The sequence below is a fragment of the Schistocerca nitens genome, chromosome 5 (genome assembly GCF_023898315.1).
Source record: "Schistocerca nitens isolate TAMUIC-IGC-003100 chromosome 5, iqSchNite1.1, whole genome shotgun sequence".
Taxonomy (NCBI): Eukaryota; Metazoa; Arthropoda; class Insecta; order Orthoptera; family Acrididae; genus Schistocerca; species Schistocerca nitens.
In genome coordinates this window covers 207,747,211-207,766,876 of record NC_064618.1, presented here as the reverse complement: position 1 = coordinate 207,766,876, position 19,666 = coordinate 207,747,211, and the positions used below count along the sequence as shown (strand labels likewise).

Below are 19,666 nucleotides of genomic sequence, written 5' to 3'. Positions count from 1 at the left end.
TAAACCAACCATCTGGAAGTCCTTTACCTTTAAGAGTAAAGACGTTTCAATTCCCTTTCTTCTCGACTTACACATTCGACTTAACACAACGAAAGAAACGAATCGAGGAAAAGGTCTTGACTCTCACACATGAGTAGATTAGCTTAGGTATCATTAAATGTATTTTTTGTTCCATGTATCGATAGTGAGGAGATCCTCATGGACGCATAACATGCCATGAAGGAAGACTATACAATACATATTAAAACGTCCCCTTAGAACAATTATACACGACTGTGCTTAAACTGACACACAATATTTTTTAGCGCAACGCAATCTGACTTTCAAAAATCCCTACAAAAGAATGGCCCTGACTAACATTAACCAATACCTTTCACAAATCGCTTACCTCACAAAAATCTTGGTTACTCGAACTACTGCAATACAGCGAGCGCCACTACTGCCAGCTAAATAAAAGATTCAAACTACGGAAGGCACTAATTACTGATAGGCATAGTTAGCAAATGAAAAATTTTGATAGAGAACAAACAATGTATTTACCTTAATAGTGTTGAAAAATCATAATATACATAGTAGTTCATGACATCCAGTCGTACAAATTTCAAAACTCCGCCATCTCTCTCCCAGCATCCACCACTGCTGGCGGCTCACCCCCAACTGCGCAACGCTACGCGCTGTTAACATCCAGCTGCCCAACACTACAATGGCGAGTATTACAACAATGCCAACCAACCACAGACTGCACACAGCACAGCCAGTGATTTTCATACAGAGCGCTACGTAACGTTGCCAATAAGACAACATAAACAGCCTACTTACAATATTTACAAAGAAAAGATATATGTTAATGTAATTTCCGCAGATTCATAGTGAAATGATCCTCCTGGAAGCGTAACACACCGAAATATATTTTCTTCTACACTGTAATAGCGAACTTGACACAAAACAAATAACTGTAGAATACCAGAGGTGTATATGATAGTCAGTTGGGATGTTATAATCATGCATCATCAAAGAAAACAATCAGTTTAGTACACTCATTTAAATGATCACATAACTGCAATGGAGAGGTACAGAAATCAGATTTTACGTACTCGCATTACTTGTTATATCACTCAGTTCTACTTCGGAAATCATAAGTAGAGTAGAACGAGTTACCATCGATAAATCACTTAGGCCCTCTCGAACTGAGCTTTATCAGTGGTTAAACTGTTTATGGTTTATGGCAATTTATTGAAAGTGAACAACTTACCGAACCAAGGTAAATGACTAAATTTTTGTGAAGACTATTCTTATATCTAGCACTGAGTCCATAAACTGGGATGTTAGCAAGTTATCTGATGTCTATGGGTACAATAAAACAAGGTCCAAGCACCGGCCCATAGCAGAATGGTAACGAAGAATTTAAATCTACTGTACCATTCTTTAGAGACCGAATAATAGCGGAAGTAGCAACAATTAAAGAGGCTCAGTACATGTAAAAGTGATCTGACGTAATGTTTTATTGACTTGCATTATGTATAACATACAACTATCCAGTAGCCACTCGAACTGCCGTTCATTTGGCACAACACCGAGTGTGCGAAAGCACGCTGGACCCTCTTCAAGAGCGCAAGGGACGTATGCGGGACTAGATTTCCCGATTTAGGTTTCCATATTTTTTGTAAATTATTTAAGACGAACATTAGGATGAATCCTTCGATCAAGCCCGTTCGTTTTCAGTCTCCATTGTTGTGCAACTAACCCAAATGTCGAAGTCATTATCTGACCGTCGACATTAAATCCTAATCTTTTCACATTCGTCGATAACATTGTGATCAGGGTGACCCGGAAAAGCTGACAGCCGACTGTTCTCAGATAGTTTCTTTGTTATTTCATTTTATGTTCTGTAATTCCCTTTCGTTATTAGCACCGAAGTGGTGAGTAACGAGTCAATCTACAGGCAATGAACGCATTACTTGTGTATGGCAACAGGCTGGCCATGTACGGAATACTATACCCCAGAATGGATTAAATTTAATAAAAGTTAACTAATTTGTCTTCGTTACAACTCATGTGACCAATATGTAACTACAGATTAAACAGAAGGAACTGTTCAGACTAAATGACTCCAGATTGATTGTACTCCTTCCTGTCAGACTGTAGATATTATTTCCGTATAATTCCATTTTGTGTGAATGGAATGGGACTGCAGCTGGTCGAAGACTTGAATAAAATAGATACCAACAGCCGCAATTTCATTTAATAATTTTATTAAGCTACCAGTTTCGGTGCCTCATTGCCCTGTACACGGAACTAGGCAACCCACCTAGTCGTTTGTATTATTGTATCATAGGGACCATTATGTCCAGCTGGTTTTCAAAGACTTCTAAAAGCTCATCGGTCGCCGTGGTCCCTTCACGCCTCTACGACAACAAATTGTCGTTAGAGGTGTGGAGGACCCACGTCGACAGAAAAATTTTTAGAAGTCTACGTAAACCGATTGAACATAGTGATTCCTACAATAGCACTAACGACAAGGGGAATTAGTTTCGTGTACAGGGTCCTGAAGAGGGTGCCAACGAGGCAGCTAAATAAAATCACCGATGTTGATATCTGCCTTTTTTTTCGTCAAATAATCAAAGATTTTTGTTGTTACATACTGAACTACTTGAAGCTTTTGTAATGACTATCGACGGTCATTTTTTGTTCTGCTATTGGAGCTGGAGACAACGTAGTCATTCTTTGTAGCCAATACTTTGTGCTCAGTTAATGGATTAACTCAGAAAATTACGCCTTGAGACTTCGTTGCCTACCGCTGTAGCTCCTGTTTCCATACGTTAACAACGGCCTTCGGATCGCCGCTGATATGTCAGTGTGAACAGGGGTGCTACCCCAACAATCAGTATCAGGCAAGCATACACATAAATATTCCCAACGCTGAAATAACTGCAAGTGTCATTAACATAAGTACTCAACTCTCATGTGACAGTTGTTGAAACAGTCCTAGCCTGTGCCAGTATCCCGTCAGTGACTAATTCGAGATCGGTGAATATGACTATCTCTTTCCCTGGATAGACATTTCTCCGTGGCGATATCTAGCACTGTCGGATGGAGGTGCTGATTTCACGTCGGACGCATCGTCGGCGTGTGTGGCGATTATTTCGGCGAACACGTCGGTGGCCCTCGGCAGGTGAGCTGACATGGAATTGTAACTGCAGCTGCCTGTTAAGCAGCGGACGCGACTTGTATCCTTGTTTGCGCATAGATATGAAACTGCACAGTACTTACAAGGGAACCTCCCCATCGCACCCCCCCTCAGATTTAGTTATAAATTGACACAGTGGATAGGCCTTGAAAAACTGAACACAGATCAATCGAGAAAACAGGAAGAAGTTGTGTGGAACTATGAAAAAATAAACAAAATATACAAACTGAGTAGTCCAAGTGTAACATATCCAACATCTAGGACTATGTAACAGGAAGAGCGCCGTGGTCCCGTGGTTAGAGTGAGCAACTGCGAAATGGGAGGTCCTTGGTTCGAGTCCTCCCTCGAGCAAAAGTTTTACTTACTTTATTTTCGCAAAGTTACGATCTGACCGTTCATTCATTGACGTCTCTGTTCACTGTAATAAGTTTAGTGTCTGTGTTTTGCGACCGCACCACAAAACCGTGCGATTAGTAGACGAAAGGACGTGCCTCTCCAATAGGAACCGAAAACATTTGATCGCAAATTCATAGGTCAACCGATTCCTCCACAGGAAAACACGTCTGAAATATTCTATACGACACTGGTGACGGCATGTGCGTCACATTACAGGAATATGTTGTCGACCCACCTAACTTGCACACTTGGCGAATGGGTAAAAAGATTCTTCTACCTTGCCCGATTTAGGTTTTCTTGTGGATGTGATAATCACTCCCAAAAAAGTGATGAAAACATTGAGTTTGTCGCATAAACGGCAACAAATGAATGCAACAGTTTCACAGTCTCACAGTTTTCCCTGTGCTCTGTCAAAACAAACGTTTTTAACGTTTTCAAGTTTTTCCGTGTGTAGACCGTCAAATCCTGCATGTGTCCAAGCAAATCTGAACATGTCCTGGAATTTTGGAGAGCAAAGTTGATCATGTCTGAGTGCATGAACTTTGATAATTGTCTGAAAATAAAAAATTAAAACTTTTCACTCGAGGGAGGGTTGACCCAGGGACCTTCCGTTCCGTAGCTGCTCACGGTAACCACGGTGCTCCTCAGTGAATGGGTACCTTAATGTGACATATCTTGCACACGGACTACTCAGTTTGTATATTTTGCTTATTTTTTTCATAGTTCCATACAACTTCTTCCTGTTTTCTCGATTGATCTGTGTTCAGTTTTTCATGGCCTATCCCTGTGCCAACTTATAACTAAATCTGAGGGGGGTGCGATGGGGAGGTTCCCTTGTTAGCTGACTTGCACCATAGTTTCTCTATGCTGGCGACCTCTGTTGCAGGCTGCTCGAACTGCTAGCAGTCTCACTCCGCCTGGCGAGTAGGAGGCCCCGAATAATCTGCGTTGCTGGAGGGAAGGCTAGCTTGCACTGGAAGTGCTACCATGCAAGTCACCGTCACAGTTCTGTTTGGTTATTTCGAAAACTTACCAAAAAGAAAACAGAAGAATGTAGATTCAAGATCATTCTTAAATTTTCTGAATGTATGACATTAACGTACACAGATGTTTTAGACAGCTGTTGATGTTCTGTTATATAAAGCGAGTAAATGCAAAAATTCCATTCTCAGTTCCGTAATAGTTCTGGAACCAACACTCTGGCACCAAGAACGTTTTTCGACTCAAATGTGACGCTTCTCTTGAGCGCATTCCTTTTTTGCAATATTTCAGAGAAGGATGTCACTGGGACAGTTGGAGAACAATAATTTGCTTTTTCCTGTGACCATTTTCTTATAAAGACTTGACAGTAGCTTATTTTAAGCTCTCTGGACAAAATGTCCTGAGCTGGTGTTGAGCTAAATACAGTCCCAAGTATATCGTATTGCAGTAGAAGAGTTCTTGAAAAATCTGGTCGAGATTCCATGAGCACCATGTAAGCATTCTAAGAACTTTTATATTTCTGTTAACTTTGGTGTAGGATGCTGACGCTACCTCAAGTTGCAAAGTTTGTAGGTAATCACATTTTCAGCATATCCCCTTCTTTCCTCGGGTAACTTCTTGACCTTCCATTTACTGCTATATTTAAGGAATGATTACAAAAAACGATTTGCCACTTGTGGATTTCCTGTCATTGCTCAGTTACACAGTTCATGGTTATCTTGTACGCTGGTTGGTGTCTCCGTTTCTCACTATATTCCATGTGATTTAATTATTAATTTTTGTGAGACGTGCACGCTTCTGGACCTTTTAATAACTGTTCTTTGTACGTCCCAGTGCCTAGGATACAAGAAGTACTGGTTCCTTTCGTATTCTATATGTGTATTTCCCCCTTCTTACGAGATATTTCAGTCCTTTTACTTATCCATAGTGTTTTTAATAAAATTCGTCGCAAATAACTAATTTTATTATTAAATAGGATGAATTTAATTTTAGTGTCTTTTTCGGTTTATAGCTCAACCCGCTACAACTCATTTATAACACATCGCATCTTGGTACTACCAATAAGACTCACTGTTTCGTACAGGCATGTCCCGTAACTATATATTACTGCAGTGTTCAGTTTCATTATATTCATTCATAGCCGATTAGTGCACTAATAATAAACTAATTACTTTCTATTAAAATTTAATCAGCCTGTGTTCAGTTATCTGCACACAGGAGTACTGATTTTACGTTGTAACAACTAAATAAAGTTTCTAAATCATTTTTTTCTGTCAGAATCATTTAAGAGATCTAATTTCAAATTTCTCCCAATTATTAACTGATTCTTCTTGTGTAGACTAGTCACCATTAGCTTATAGGTTCCCTTGGTGAGCTGTAGACAAAATTACAAGTGACATATTCTAAAATAACTTATAGGCACAATTATCTAGCTTCCGATCAATAAAGTCATCGTGGGACTAACAGTCTCTGTAAAGATACTATTGAAGCAGTGACTACTGGTATTATGGGTGTGAACTGTAGAGCTATAGACAAAAGCCGAAAGCAATCTAATTCACTGTCATAAGGGTAGCACCTAAATCCTTCAATTTCTACCGTAACAGAATATTAATGAAAGGCCGCTCATAAAACCTGTATAAATTCGCGTCATATCAAAAGACTGCCAGTGGTATTACAGATATTGTCCAGACACTCACGGATGCCATATGAACAAAACTGAGGTTCGCAAAGGAAAATCAGTAATATTGACAATGCTTTCATACATTCTTTTATAAGATAAAATCCAGTAGTACTGCCCCACATTAATTCTATCACCAATAGAAAGAAGAATAGTAAATATTTAGTGTCAATGGCGTTTAAAAACAGCTGCAGCTTCTAAAATCTAAAATTGAACTAAGTCCCAGGAACCGATAAAGACCACCATCAGATACAATCTGAAATCAAACAGAAGTCAAATAGAATGACCCCTCCACGTCAACCAGCAATGACTCTGTAATCATCGGTCATACGAAATTGAAATCGCGCTATTCTCACATGACATTCCGAAACACACGAATCAAAACACTCAGGGGGATGGAGTATTTCTAGCTTTCCAAAAACGCTTTTGACTCAGTACCACACCACCAGTTATTAAGTAGAGTACAATCACATGACGCGTTAAAAACTGATTGCTTTAAGGATTTATTGATAAGGAAAACTTTGCATGTTATCTAGAACGGAGGGTCAGTAGAAGATGTAGAAGCAATTTCAGGATTGTCTCGTGTTCTGGCCCTTGCTGATCATGCCTTACCTTAATCACGTGGTATAAAATATTCATCATCAGGTGCCAAATTTTTTTAGTGTTGCAGCTGTCTATGACGAACTGCTACCTGAAAAAAATCGCAATAATATCGACGTACGTCTGGATAAGGTTTCATATGGCCTGAAACTTTGGCAACTAACGTTAAACATTCAGAAACGTAGTATCCAATGATAATATTAATGCGTCACAATTGGAATTAGTTCAACTGATACAAAAACTCTGGTAAAATAATTTGTGAGGATATGAAATTGAATGAACACATTGGCTCAGTAATACAAAAAGGAGTTGATACCACTTCGGTTCAGAGGTGGTAAATCGGAAAAAATGCAGTCAGTCTACAAACGAGATCGCTTATGAAACTCTCCTAGAATGTTGCTCAAGTGTGTGGGATCCATAGCAAATGAGAGCAATAAGGGACACTTAGGGTATACAGAGAAGAGTGGTACGAATTTATCCATGTCTGATTTAAGGGAGAGCATCACGGAAATGATGATAAACCTAAGTTGGTACTCCACTATTCCGCGAGGGCCGGCTTACAAGGAACCTGTGTTAAATACTATACTACAATACCGTACGAATCGTTCCCGTAGGGACCGCCAATGACGGAGTAACCGCAGCGCGCACTGACGCATATACGCAGTCGTTTCTCCCACGATCTGTTCGCGATTGGAACATGAAGAATCCCTATTACGTGGTACAAGGTGAAGCACCTTCCACTGTGAAATCTACTGTAGTTTATAGAGTATGCATGTAAACGTAGATGTTGACACACAAGCTGCTTTGTTTCAACAGTCGTCTTTACCTTGGAACGCTTATGACGTTGCAAAAGCACCCATCCCACTGTAGCGTTGACAATGATCCGTCAGTTACAGAATTCTGAACAAAGGTTTTGTGGGAGTGTGTCGCGATTCTGCTTATGCTGGCGGTAAGACACGTGGGAGTCTTAAACACTACAAAGGTACGTAGGCTGTAGGATTTGAATGTGGTGTAGCTGCTTTCGTCCACATACATGCTATAAAAATATCTAAATCGACTAGGACGCAGTCTAGCTTTTTTCTATGGTAAAACGACCCCCCCAAATTTTGGTATGGAGCCCACATTTTAATTGTTCATTTTTTATGTTTTGAAGAGATAGCAATTGAAGAGTTGTCCGACGATCTGCCTTCAATTTTATCTTCCGATGCGGAAAATGTGGTATGCGTATCCAAGTGAAAAGATATATGCTGACAGAGTAACTCGCTCGTTCGTTTCTTTTCGCAATATTTCTTGGCTCATTGGTTGCATTTTATTCGTTTTATGTATTGATATTTTAATAACACGTGCTACGGCAATGACTATTTGTGGAACTCAGCCCTTATGTGCATGGAGGCGTGTGTTAGACACAGAATGTCGAAGTGTTCATTTAAAATGCTTCTTGACTATGTTAAACGCATATAGACTAGGCATGCTGGTTGTTAGAGGCACAATACAGAAGCCTTCCTGTAACCAAACTTCTTTAAATGTATTTATCCATCGACAGGCCACACAAATAAACTACGAGTTTTGTACTGTTAAGCAGTTAACTGTAGCCTTCATTTCCATCAGATACGTTTACACTGCGACCTTGGCCCGCATCTCGTGGTCGTGCGGTAGCGTTCTCGCTCCCCACGCCCGGGTTCCCGGGTTCGATTCCCGGCGTGGTCAGGGATTTTCTCTGCCTCGTGATGGCTGGGTGTTGTGTGCTGTCCTTAGGTTAGTTAGGTTTAAGTAGTTCTAAGTTCTAGGGGACTTATGACCACAGATGTTGAGTCCCGTAGTGCTCAGAGCCATTTGAACCACTGCGACCTTGACACCTGATGTGCTAGGTTGTACCTTTGCATATTAATACGTAATGTAAGAATATTTGCATCTGGGAAAGCTTCAAGGCCACCATAATCACAATGATTGCCCCCATACTACAGCAAGTGTGAGCCATGTACTACCTCCAAACACGGCTTGTACATCACATGTAAAGTTCAAACGGAGTCCACGAAATACGTTTGGACCTCCAATTGTTGTTTATTGAACTGTCCAGAAAGATCAATGTCTATCGCCTTCAAAGCACGATATACAGGAACGCTGCGCCGCCAGCGACTATGGTAACCACGTCGATGAGGCATTGCTGTGGCACGTTAATACTGGTAAACGTAGCAAGCCAACGCCCAGCGAGACACCCAGGGCTATGCGTCCGCATTCCTCGACGTTCGCAGGAACCCACAGAAAGCTGACAGGAGAGCCATCACCATCAGAAGAATGGAGGGACTGCTGGATCCGTTGCACCAAGGGATGGACCGGATATGGAGCTCCAAGGCTCTGAAGAGCACTGAGGGAATCAGAGCAGAGTACATACGATGAATGGCGGTGGCGGCGGGCATACTGAACGGCCTGATGGAGAGCAAAAAGCTCGGCCGTAAAGCTGGAGCCAGTATTTAAAGGTGCCGGCCCCGACGACAAAGGCACAGCCGACACCATCGTCAGTTTTGGAGCCATCAGTGTAAATAAAGGTGCGACTGGCAAGTCGCGCACGAAGTTCGACAAACCGTGAGCAATACACTGCAGCCGGAGTACCCTCCTTCGGGAGCGAGCTGAGGTCGAGATAAATATGAACCGGAGCCTGGAGCCACGGTTGTGTCGGGCTCTCACCCTCTCTGAAGGTGGTAGGGAGGGCAAAATCCAATTGTCGAAGCAGGCGACGAAAGCGGACTCCAGGGGGCAGCAGGGCAGACACATAACCCATACTGACGGTCTTGAGAATCGGCGAAGAAGGACTGATAAGAGGGGTGGTCGGGCATTGACAACAGCTGGCAGGCATACCGACAAAGCAGTACGTCGCGCCGGTAGGTCAATGGTAATTCGGCAGCTACAGCATAAAGACTTTCGACGGGACTAGTGTAGAATGTTCCGGTCGCAAGACGTAGCCCCCAATGGTGGATGGAGTTGAGACGGCGTAAGAGGGATGGCCGAGCAGACGAGGCTCCCATAATCCAGCTTTGATTGGACTATGGACCGATACAAGCGAAGCAGGACAGTGCGATCCGCTCCCCAAGATGAACCACTAAGAACTCTGAGGACATTAAGGGAACGTGTACAACGGGCAGCCAAATAAGAGACGTGCGGAGACCAACAAAGTTTCCTGTCCAGTGTGAGCCCTAGAAACTTAGTTGTTTCCACGAATGGGAGAACAACAGGACCGAGATGTAAGGATGGCGGAAGGAACGCTTTATATCGCCAAAAGTTGATGCAAACCGTCTTCTCTTCAGAGAACCGGAAGCCATTTGCCACACTATGAGTATAGGCTGTCTAGACAACGCTGAAGGCAGCGCTCCAGGAGGCATGTTCTCTGGGCACTGCAGTAGATCGCGAAGTCATCGACAAAAAGAAAGCCTGAGACATTAGGTGGAATGCAATCCATAATTGGATTGATCGCTATGGCAAAAAGGGCTACGCTCAAGACGGAGCCCTGAGGCACTCCGTTCTCCTGGAGGAAGACGTCGGACAATACGGAACCCACACGTACCCTAAACTTTCGATCTGTTAAAAAGGAATCAATGAGAACGGGCAGGCAACCACGTAGATCCACCTGTGCATAGTGCGGAGGATACCTCCTCTCCAACAGGTATCATAAGCCTTCTCCAAATCGAAGAACACGGCTACCGTTTGGCGCTTTCGCAAAAAGTTGTTCATGATGAATGTCGACAAGGTCACAAGGTGGTCAACAGCGGAGCGGCGGCGACGAAAGCCGCATTGAACATTGGTAAGTAGCCGTCGAGATTAAAGAATCCAAACTAACCGAGCGTTAACCATGCGCTCCATCACCTTACAGACACAGCTTGTAAGAGAAATGGGGCGGTAACTAGAAGGAAGATGTCTATCCTTCCCGGGTTTGGGTATAGGAACAACGACGGCGTCACGCCAACGCATGGGGACTTGACCTTCGGTCCAGACTCGATTGTAGGTACGAAGAAGGAAGCTTTTGCCTGCTGGAGAAAGGTGGGCCAGCATCTGAACGTGAATGGCGTCTGGCCCCGGAGCAGAGGACCGGGACAGCGCAAGTGCACGTTCGAGTTCCCGCATAGTAAAGGGGGCATTATAATTTTCCAGATTCAGCGAGTGGAAGGAAGGTCGCCGAGCCTCTTCTGCCTCTTTCCTGGGAAGGAAGGCAGGGTGGTAATGGGCGGAGCTTGAAACCTCCGCGAAAATGCGGCCGAAGGCGTTGGAGACATCCACAGGATCAACAAGGACCTCATTACCTGAAGTCAGGCCAGGTACCGAGGAGTGGGCCTTAATGCCCGACAGCCGGCGCAGGCCACCCCAGACGACAGAAGAGAGAGTAAAACTGTTAAAGGAGCTGGTGAAAGAGGCCCAAAAAGCTTTTTTGCTGTCTTTGATGACTGTACGGCTTTGCGCTCGGAGTCGTTTGTATCCAATACAATTCGCCAACGTAGGATGGCGGCGAAAGGTGCGTAAAGCACGTCGTCGAGCACGGATAACGTCTCTACAAGCCTCATTCCACCAGGGGACGGAAACGCGACGTGAAGAAGAGGTAGTACGAGGAATGGAACGTTCGGCAGCATTGATGATAACAGCCGTGAGGTATTCGACCTGACTGTCACAACTGAGAAAATCGTGGTCCGGAAAGGTCGCCAGGGAGGGTAAAGTCCCCAGTCAGCTTTCGGTATGTTCCAGCTCTAAGGACGTGGGGATGGGGTGTGGTGCAGGAGACGAACGACACAGGGGAAGTGGTCGCTCGAATAGGTGTCAGAAAGGACATACCACTCGAACCGGCGGGCAAGAGTGGTAGAACAGATCGAGAGGTCCAAGTGGGAGTAGGTATGAGTAAAGTCCGAGAGGAAAGTCGGGGCGCCAGTATTGAGGCAGACAAGATTGAGATGGTTGAAGACATCCGCCAAGAGGGAGCCTCTCTGACAGGATGCAGGAGAGCCCCAAAGGGGATGATGGGCATTGAAGTCGCCAAACAATAAAAACGGCGGAGGAAGCTGAACAATCAGGTGCATCATGTCAGCCCGACTAACTGCGGATGACGATGGAGTGTAGACGGTACAAACGGAAAAAGTAAAGGCAGAAAGAGGAATATGGACAGCTACTGCTTGGAGTGGGGTGGTCAATGGGATGGGTTGGTAATAGACATAGTCCCGAACGAGCAACATGACCCCACCATGAGCTGGAATACCATCCACAGAGGTGAGGTCACTCCGCTCCGAGGTATAGTGGGTAAAAGCAATACGGTCAGTTGGGCGCAACTTGGTTTCCTGGAGACCAAGGACGAGCGGACAGTGCAGGCGGAGGAGTAGTTGTAATTCCTCCCGATTAGATCGAATACCTCTTATGTTCCAATGTAACAAAGCCATCGCTAGTCAGAAAAAAGGGGGAACGAAACGGGTGAAGAGCTGGTCACCTCGACGGCCGCGGAGGGCCAGGTTTCGAGGGAACAACGCTACAACCGGCGGGAGGCGGATCCTGTTCCATCGAGTCGTCGCCAGCTGCGGCCGCTTTCCCAGGTTGCGTAGGAGGGGCAGCATCATTCGCCGACGAGAGGCCAGCTGAGCCCCTGGCAGCAGAGCGTCCTGGCGAAACTGAGGACGGCCGGGAGCAGCGACTCACGGATGGAGCGTCAGACGAAACGCGCCGGGGTGGAGAGGGGGATAAAGACTTCTTCTTGGAGGCCTTCTCGGAAGTCCGATGAGGCACGGGGATGGTGGGCTGGACCCGAAGAAGGTCCTCACGCGCGGGGTCCGTTTTGGAACGCCGGACCTCGGAAGCCGGGGTCCGGAACGTTTCCCCGATGGACGCCTGAGAAGAGGATCGCTTCTCAGGTGGCGGAGGGGGAGGAGGAGGAAGGGTGGCCCCTGGGGCAGAGGGGGCAGGGGCCACGAGGGAGGAGGATTTGGAAGGGAGGGATTTGGGAGGCGGAGGCATAGACCCCGGATGGGGTGAGGTGGCGGAGGGGGGACAGGATAGGGGTGAGGATACTGTGGAGGGAGTGGACACGACTGAGGCAAACGAAGTTGTCAACGTCACGGGATGGAGGCGGTCATACTTCTTCCTGGCCTCAGAATAAGAGAGGCGATCCAAAGTTTTTAATTCTTGAATCTTCTTCTCCATCTGATACGCGGGGCAGTCTAAAGATCTAGGCGAGTGGATGCCAGGACAATTGACGCACCGAGGTGGTGGGGTGCATGTATGTTCCTCAGAAGAGGACACCCAAAATCGCCACAAAGGGGTTCAGCCTCACACTGTGACGACATGTGCCCAAAGCGCAAACACCAAAAGCAGCGCATAGGAGGCAGGACGTAAGGTCGCACGTCGCACCGGTAGCACATCACCTTTACCTTGTCCGGGAGAACGTCCCCCTCGAAGGCGAGGATAGGTGTCGATGCGACGGTCTTTGGGGCCGCGCTGGACTCGCCGGACGAAATGCACGCCTCGGCGCTCCAGGTTGGCGCTGAGCTCCTCATCAGATTGCAGCAGGAGGTCCCGATGAAAAATAACCCCCTGCGTCCTATTCAGTGCCAGATGCGGGACAATGGACACTGGGATGTCCCCTAGTCGGTCGCACGCCTGGAGTGCCGCCGACTGAGTGGCGGAGGTGGTCTTTATAAGAACGGACCCCGAACGCATTTTACTGAGAGTCTCGATTTCCCCGAAGATGTCCTCGATGTGCTGGACAAAGAACATGGTCTTGGAGGTGGCGAACGTCCCCCCCCCCCCCCATCGGTCCGAGAACAGACTAAATAGGGGGGGAAGAACTTCGCCCAAGCCGGCGGGCCTGTCCTTCCTCCCAGGGAGTGGCCAAGGGGGAAAGGGCAGGAGAACCAGAACCAGAGACAGTACCGTTCTTTTTAAAAGACTCGGAAGCAGAGCGACCCGATACATGATGGCGTTTCATCTGCGAAACGTCCGACCCGATACCACACACTCCGACCAGGGGCTCTCCCCACGGGCGCCACCCAGCCTCAGCAAGGGCCACCTGGCAGGATGATCATTGCCGGGAGTACTGATGCCCCAAGGAGATGGGCATCTACTCCTTGGCCGACGTGGGGAGGGTGCAGCTCAGGTATCGGCAGTACGATCCCTGTGTTGTCAGGGGGCTACAACCTAGAGGGTACATGACGACCCCACCACAACGGGCAAGCTACCGTGCTGGATTTCGGGTGCCATGGAAAGTCCACCATGATCGTAGGTGCAGATGGGGACGCACTATGGGCGTAACTTGTGCAACCCATCAGGCGTTTAGGCCCAATTTGAGGAATAGCGGGTGTGGTTACAACGCCGTTACAATGCTGAGTGCCAAGGTCTTAGTGCACTGAGAACCAGTGAGACACCACGTAAGGCGTCCATCCCCAAAAGGCTCTTACTTCTGTAGAATTTTGAAAAATGTAGGTCAAACCCCAAGGGGGACCATCACATGGAAGGCCGAAACGGTTGAAACTCCTTTTAGTCGCCTCTTACGACAGGCAGGAATACCTCGGGCCTATTCTTACCCCGGACCCGCAGGGGGGACTTTCAGTGGGGAAAGTTGAAGGATATTTGTTATCGCGATCCACCGACAACGCCTGACAACAAGCGTCAGCACATTGTCAATGCATGGGCGAACATTACGGAAGGCGAACTACTCGCTGTTGAGAGGAACGTCGTTACACGTATTGCCAAATGCAATGAGGTTGACCGACAACATTTATTACATTAATGTGGTATTAACAGGTAATCACGCTGTAACAGCATGCGTTCTCAGAAATTATAAGTTCAGAAAGGTAGATGTATCACATTGGAACAACCGAAATAAAATGTTCAAACGTACCTACGCTGTGTATCTTCATTTAAAAAACCTACCTGTTACCAACTGTTCGTCTAAAATTATGAGCCATATGTTTGTGACTATTACAAAGCGAAAAAAATGGTCCAACTAAAACATTCATTTTATTTACGTACTGCACGAGTATGTAATAAAAAATGGGGGTTCCTATTTTTAAAAAAACGCAGTTGATATCCGTTTGGCCTATGGCAGGGCCATCTAGCGGGCCATCTGGCTTACCCCTTCGAGCTAGACAAATTTCGTTCTTTGTAGTTTTTTCGTTTGGCGCTGATTTCGATATTTGGCCCGGTCACCATCAATGGACCACCCCGCATAAGTGAGAGTGAATTTGTAACTTTTTTTAGTATCCCCTTTTCTTCTCAGTTTTTCCAATAGATCATCTGACGATGACTTTCTAAGAAGTCTAAACTATGACAATATGTGTGAACTGAGGCAAGAAAAATGTAATAGAAAAATATTATTTTAAACATATTAGTCATAACATGTTTTGTGAATACGTTAACACAACGTGTTTTCGGAGAAAAATAAAATACAACCAGATAGCTAATGCCGATGGGCTTCGTTAGTATATAAATTTATACTAGCCAGGAATTGTCAGGGTTAAGTGTTGCGCCACGTAGTTGCAAGTAATTCATCCTGTTCAAACAATTTGCCCAGGTAGGATGGGTAAGCAAAATTTTCCACTTCGTGGAAAGTCAATTTTACAGTTTGTGAGCCCACATGAAAACCGTGTGACAGATGAATGAGAGGCCATACTCAGGAAACGGTTTTTCCGCACCGACAACTGAGTTGCTGTGTTCCGCTACAGTGGTGAGTGATTGTAGTAGCATCATTCGACATCTGTTAGTGAAACCAATGCGGGTTCCAAGTCGTTCATCAAGAAACATGTTGCACCTAAAACTCCTTTGTGTTGTACGGTAGCTGGGGAAAGACAATTTCTCAAGTGCTCTTGTATTATAAAAACCGCAAGTTATTCTTTTTTTCCCTTGCTTTCTTCTCTTTGGACTGTATTCTGCTCGCGGGATACTTCATTCTACTTTTGTGTACACTGTTAGACACCAAAAAAATCTCGCTGAAACCTTTCCCATTAATTTTATTAAAGCCGATATTCTTGACTCTGCACGTGTGAAATAGTGCAGGGCATTTTTTTACCAGAACAGTACTTCCATCTTAAAATCCGTATATCGATCAAGAGGGTTTTTTTTAAGTCATCAGTCTTCTAATTGGTTTGATGCGGCAGGTCACGAATTTCTCTCTTGCGCCAACCATCTTTTCTTTTCACAGTAGCATTCACACTCTACGTCCCCAGTTATTTGTTGGATGCATTCCAGTTTCTCTCTTTTTTCTCCCTACATCTACCTCTAGTAATACGCGGGTTACTCCTTGCTGTACCACATGTCGTATCATCCTCTCCCTTCTTCTTGTGTGTTTTCCATACGTTCATTTCTCCTCCCATTCTGTGGAAAACCATCTCATTCCTTTTCGTTTCAGACCATGGCCCACTTCTCACATTGTTAAGTGACCAGGCAGCAGCCAAATACATCATCTGTGACAATCCTAGGAAATAGTAAGAAACGGATTCGCATTTTGTAAATCTGGATTAACGTTAGCTGTTTGCGACACACGAAAATTTCTTCCGGACTGAGAGCTGAAACCTGATTTCTCGCTTATCGTGTGCGGTCGTCTTAAGCACTTGGGCTCTTCAATGCTATTAACCGATCTCAGTGAAATTTTTGTAGGAAGTAATCTTGAGGTATTTGCATACTTCTAGGCATTAATAAAATTAATGTTTTAATTTGTAAACACTAAAAGTAAATTAATAATATTTCTCACAAAATCAACGCAGAGAACTGTTGAAATTATCTTCTGAATGCACATAAAAATTAGGAATGTGAAAATTGAGGTCTGAGTACCAAAAACTGGTTTCAAAGAATACCATTAAAATCATATTAAAAATTTACAAATCAAAACCAATGATGTTCTGCACTTGTTATCTTGGGTATTGCTACATCTTTGCATGCTATGCACGATTTTAAAATTTGGCTCAAATCGGTAAAGTAGAAAAAGATAAATTTTTGGGTGGAGTCTGCCCTAAGCAAGTTCATAGCGACTGTGGAATCGAAAAGTAAATTGTTATAAATGAAGTATTCAATGGACTGTTGATGAAGCCCGACCAACAGGCGTTACATGCATTGATCAAAAACGAAAAAAAAAAAATGATAGTGCATTGAGAATGGCTAGTTTCTAGCTGAAATCTAGATCTTCCAATAAAATTTAATAAGGACGACTAACCCTGAAATCTATTATTTACAAGTCAATATACCAGTCGCTGAGCGCAATAACCTTCTGAATGGAAGATAACCCAGTGAAGTATATGCTTAAAATACTGTTACACGTAAAACAACAAACTTCAGAAAGTGTTGATAATATGTAAGGTCGTTGGTCTAAACGTACTAATGTCATTCTCTTTCGCTCCCCCTCCCAAGCGAAATAATTTCCATCAGGTCTCTAATGTATTTCATTGTCTTCAGAGGAAAACAGTATTATTCATGCACTGATGATACGTACAGAAGTAAAATGTGGCAACTTATTCGTCCGTCCCTCACGGTGCAACGATGAAGTATGAAATGTGTTGTGCTACCCTCACGAAACTGATGAAACGACTTCAGCGTGTTCGTCGCCACAAAATTGCAAACGAACGTCTCCGTTACAACGCAAGGCGTCACACAAGACTGCACAACCAAGAGGAGCTCACAAACAACTTCAATTGACCATTCTTCCTCAACCACCGCACAACTCGGAGTTCGCACATTTCGATTTTCATCTACACTACTGGCCATTAAAATTGCTACACCACGAAGATGATGTGCTACAGACGTGAACTGTAACCGACAGGAAGAAGATGCTGTGATATGCAAATGATTAGCTTTTCAGAGCATTCACACAAGATTGGCGCCGATGGCGCCACCTACAACGTGCTGACATGAGGAAAGTTTCCAACCGATTTCTCATACACAAACAGCAGTTGACCGGCGTTGCCTGGTGAAACGTTGCGATGCCTCGTGTAAGGAGGAGAAATGCGTACCATCACGTTTCCGACTTTGATCAAGGTCGGATTGTAGCCTATCACGATTGCGGTTCATCGTATCGCGACACTGCTGCTCGCGTTGGTCGAGATCCAATGACTGTTAGCAGAATGTGGAATCGGTGGGTTCAGGAGGGTAATACGGAACGCCGTGCTGGATCCCAACAGCCTCGTATCACTAGCAATCGAGATGACAGGCATCTTATAAGCATGGCTGTAACGGATCGTGCAGCCATATCTCGATCCCTGAGTCAGCAGATCAGGACGTTTGCAAGAAACATCCCCAGGAAGTGCCCTATTAGTAATAATGGGGCTCTGTCCTCTAGATATTAAAATACGAGAACAAGCAGCATGGTAGTGTCAAGAAGGATAACAACATGAAAATAGAGAATATCCTGGGAGCTCTGGTGAGGGACAAGGGAGAAATACGAAGAAGGGGTGAGGACTTATGGCAGGAATCTTGGGAAACGGATGAATCTGGCAGAAGAACCTTTGGATTCCTGCCAAATGTTAAAGAAAGGTCAGGCATGAGGTATTTAGAGCCAACACGGGGTCTAATACACTTTCTCACTGGTCATGGGCCTCACCCGACATAGCTATGTCGGTTTGGGAAAAAGGCTACACCTGAGTGTGACTGTGGCGCTTCGGAGGGCACTCCAGACCATGTGGTTTACGAGTGCCCCCTTTTTGATGTAGCAGTGACATTAAGACAACAACGTCCACATAACAATACATATGACCTATTAAGACATGAAGCGACTTTTGAAAGTCTTCACAGTTTGGCAAACGAGCTATCACGGAAAGTACTGACAGCATACCTGTGGGACTTTCATGATTAGAGTCAAACACTGAACGCGTCCTAGTACCCTAATCCTGTACCGCCTGTGCGTGGACAGGTCGAATTTTAGTTGGAATCCGCCACGTGCAGGACTAGGGGGACCGGGGTACACACATTTCTGACCATGATAGCACCGGAATTGACGTAGGTTAGTACAGTAGTTAGTAGCATTAGAAGTAGATATAAGGTTAGGAACCTGCAGCGACAAGCAGTTTTGGCCTGCCCATTGTCAGGGGCACGCTCATCGGGATTAGCTCGATCAGCAGGGCCTTTAAGTAGGTTTATATCTAGGCTGACACCTGTAACGCTGCAGGCAGTTAGGAATTAACAAGTAGGTAGGAAAATTAACAGCTAGTAGCGTATAGATTAATAACTGTAGTCTGCCTAGTAACCTGTACTGTTACACTGTCTGTAGCTCATAATAAACATTGTATAATTGTAATAATAATAACAGCTGCTGATAATATGTTACACTGTAGTAACATTACGACCCACTAATCACTAAGATGGTGGGTTAATTTTGTATAAATATTATAGATGTTATTGAATAAAGATTTATTTTTAAATATATTTGTCAAATTGAAACCCGTTATCTGCATTTCATGTTGGTGTAGCAATTTTAATGGCCAGTAGTGTATTTGGCGCAGAGTAGGATGCACTCTGTGGACGATGGGTACGTTAGTCATGCAGCAAGAAATTGGCTCTGAAGCCGACCATTAGGGTGGGACTATGCGAGCATACAGGTCCTCCCAGTAAGGTGGCGTACTGGCTAGCCGTGCGGTCTAACGCACTGCTTTCAGGGTGGGAATGCGTGCCGGTCCCTGGCACGAATAGTACCGGCGGATTTGTGTCGAGGTCCGGTGTGCCGGCCAGTCTGTGGATGATTTTTAAGGCGGTTTTCCATCTGCCTCGGCGAATGCGGGCTGGTTCCCCTTATTCCGCCTCAGTAACACTATGTCGGTGATTGCTGCGCTAACACTTTCTCTACGTACACGTATACCATAATACTCTACCACGCAAACTCG

At 44.9% G+C, this 19,666-nt stretch overlaps 1 protein-coding gene across 4 annotated transcripts in view; it reads left to right on the top strand.

The window, feature by feature from the left end:
- Positions 1-19,666, top strand: part of LOC126259934 (gamma-aminobutyric acid receptor subunit beta) — a 630,317-nt gene that overhangs the window by 229,921 nt on the left and 380,730 nt on the right. The gene's annotated exons all lie outside the window — the stretch shown is intronic.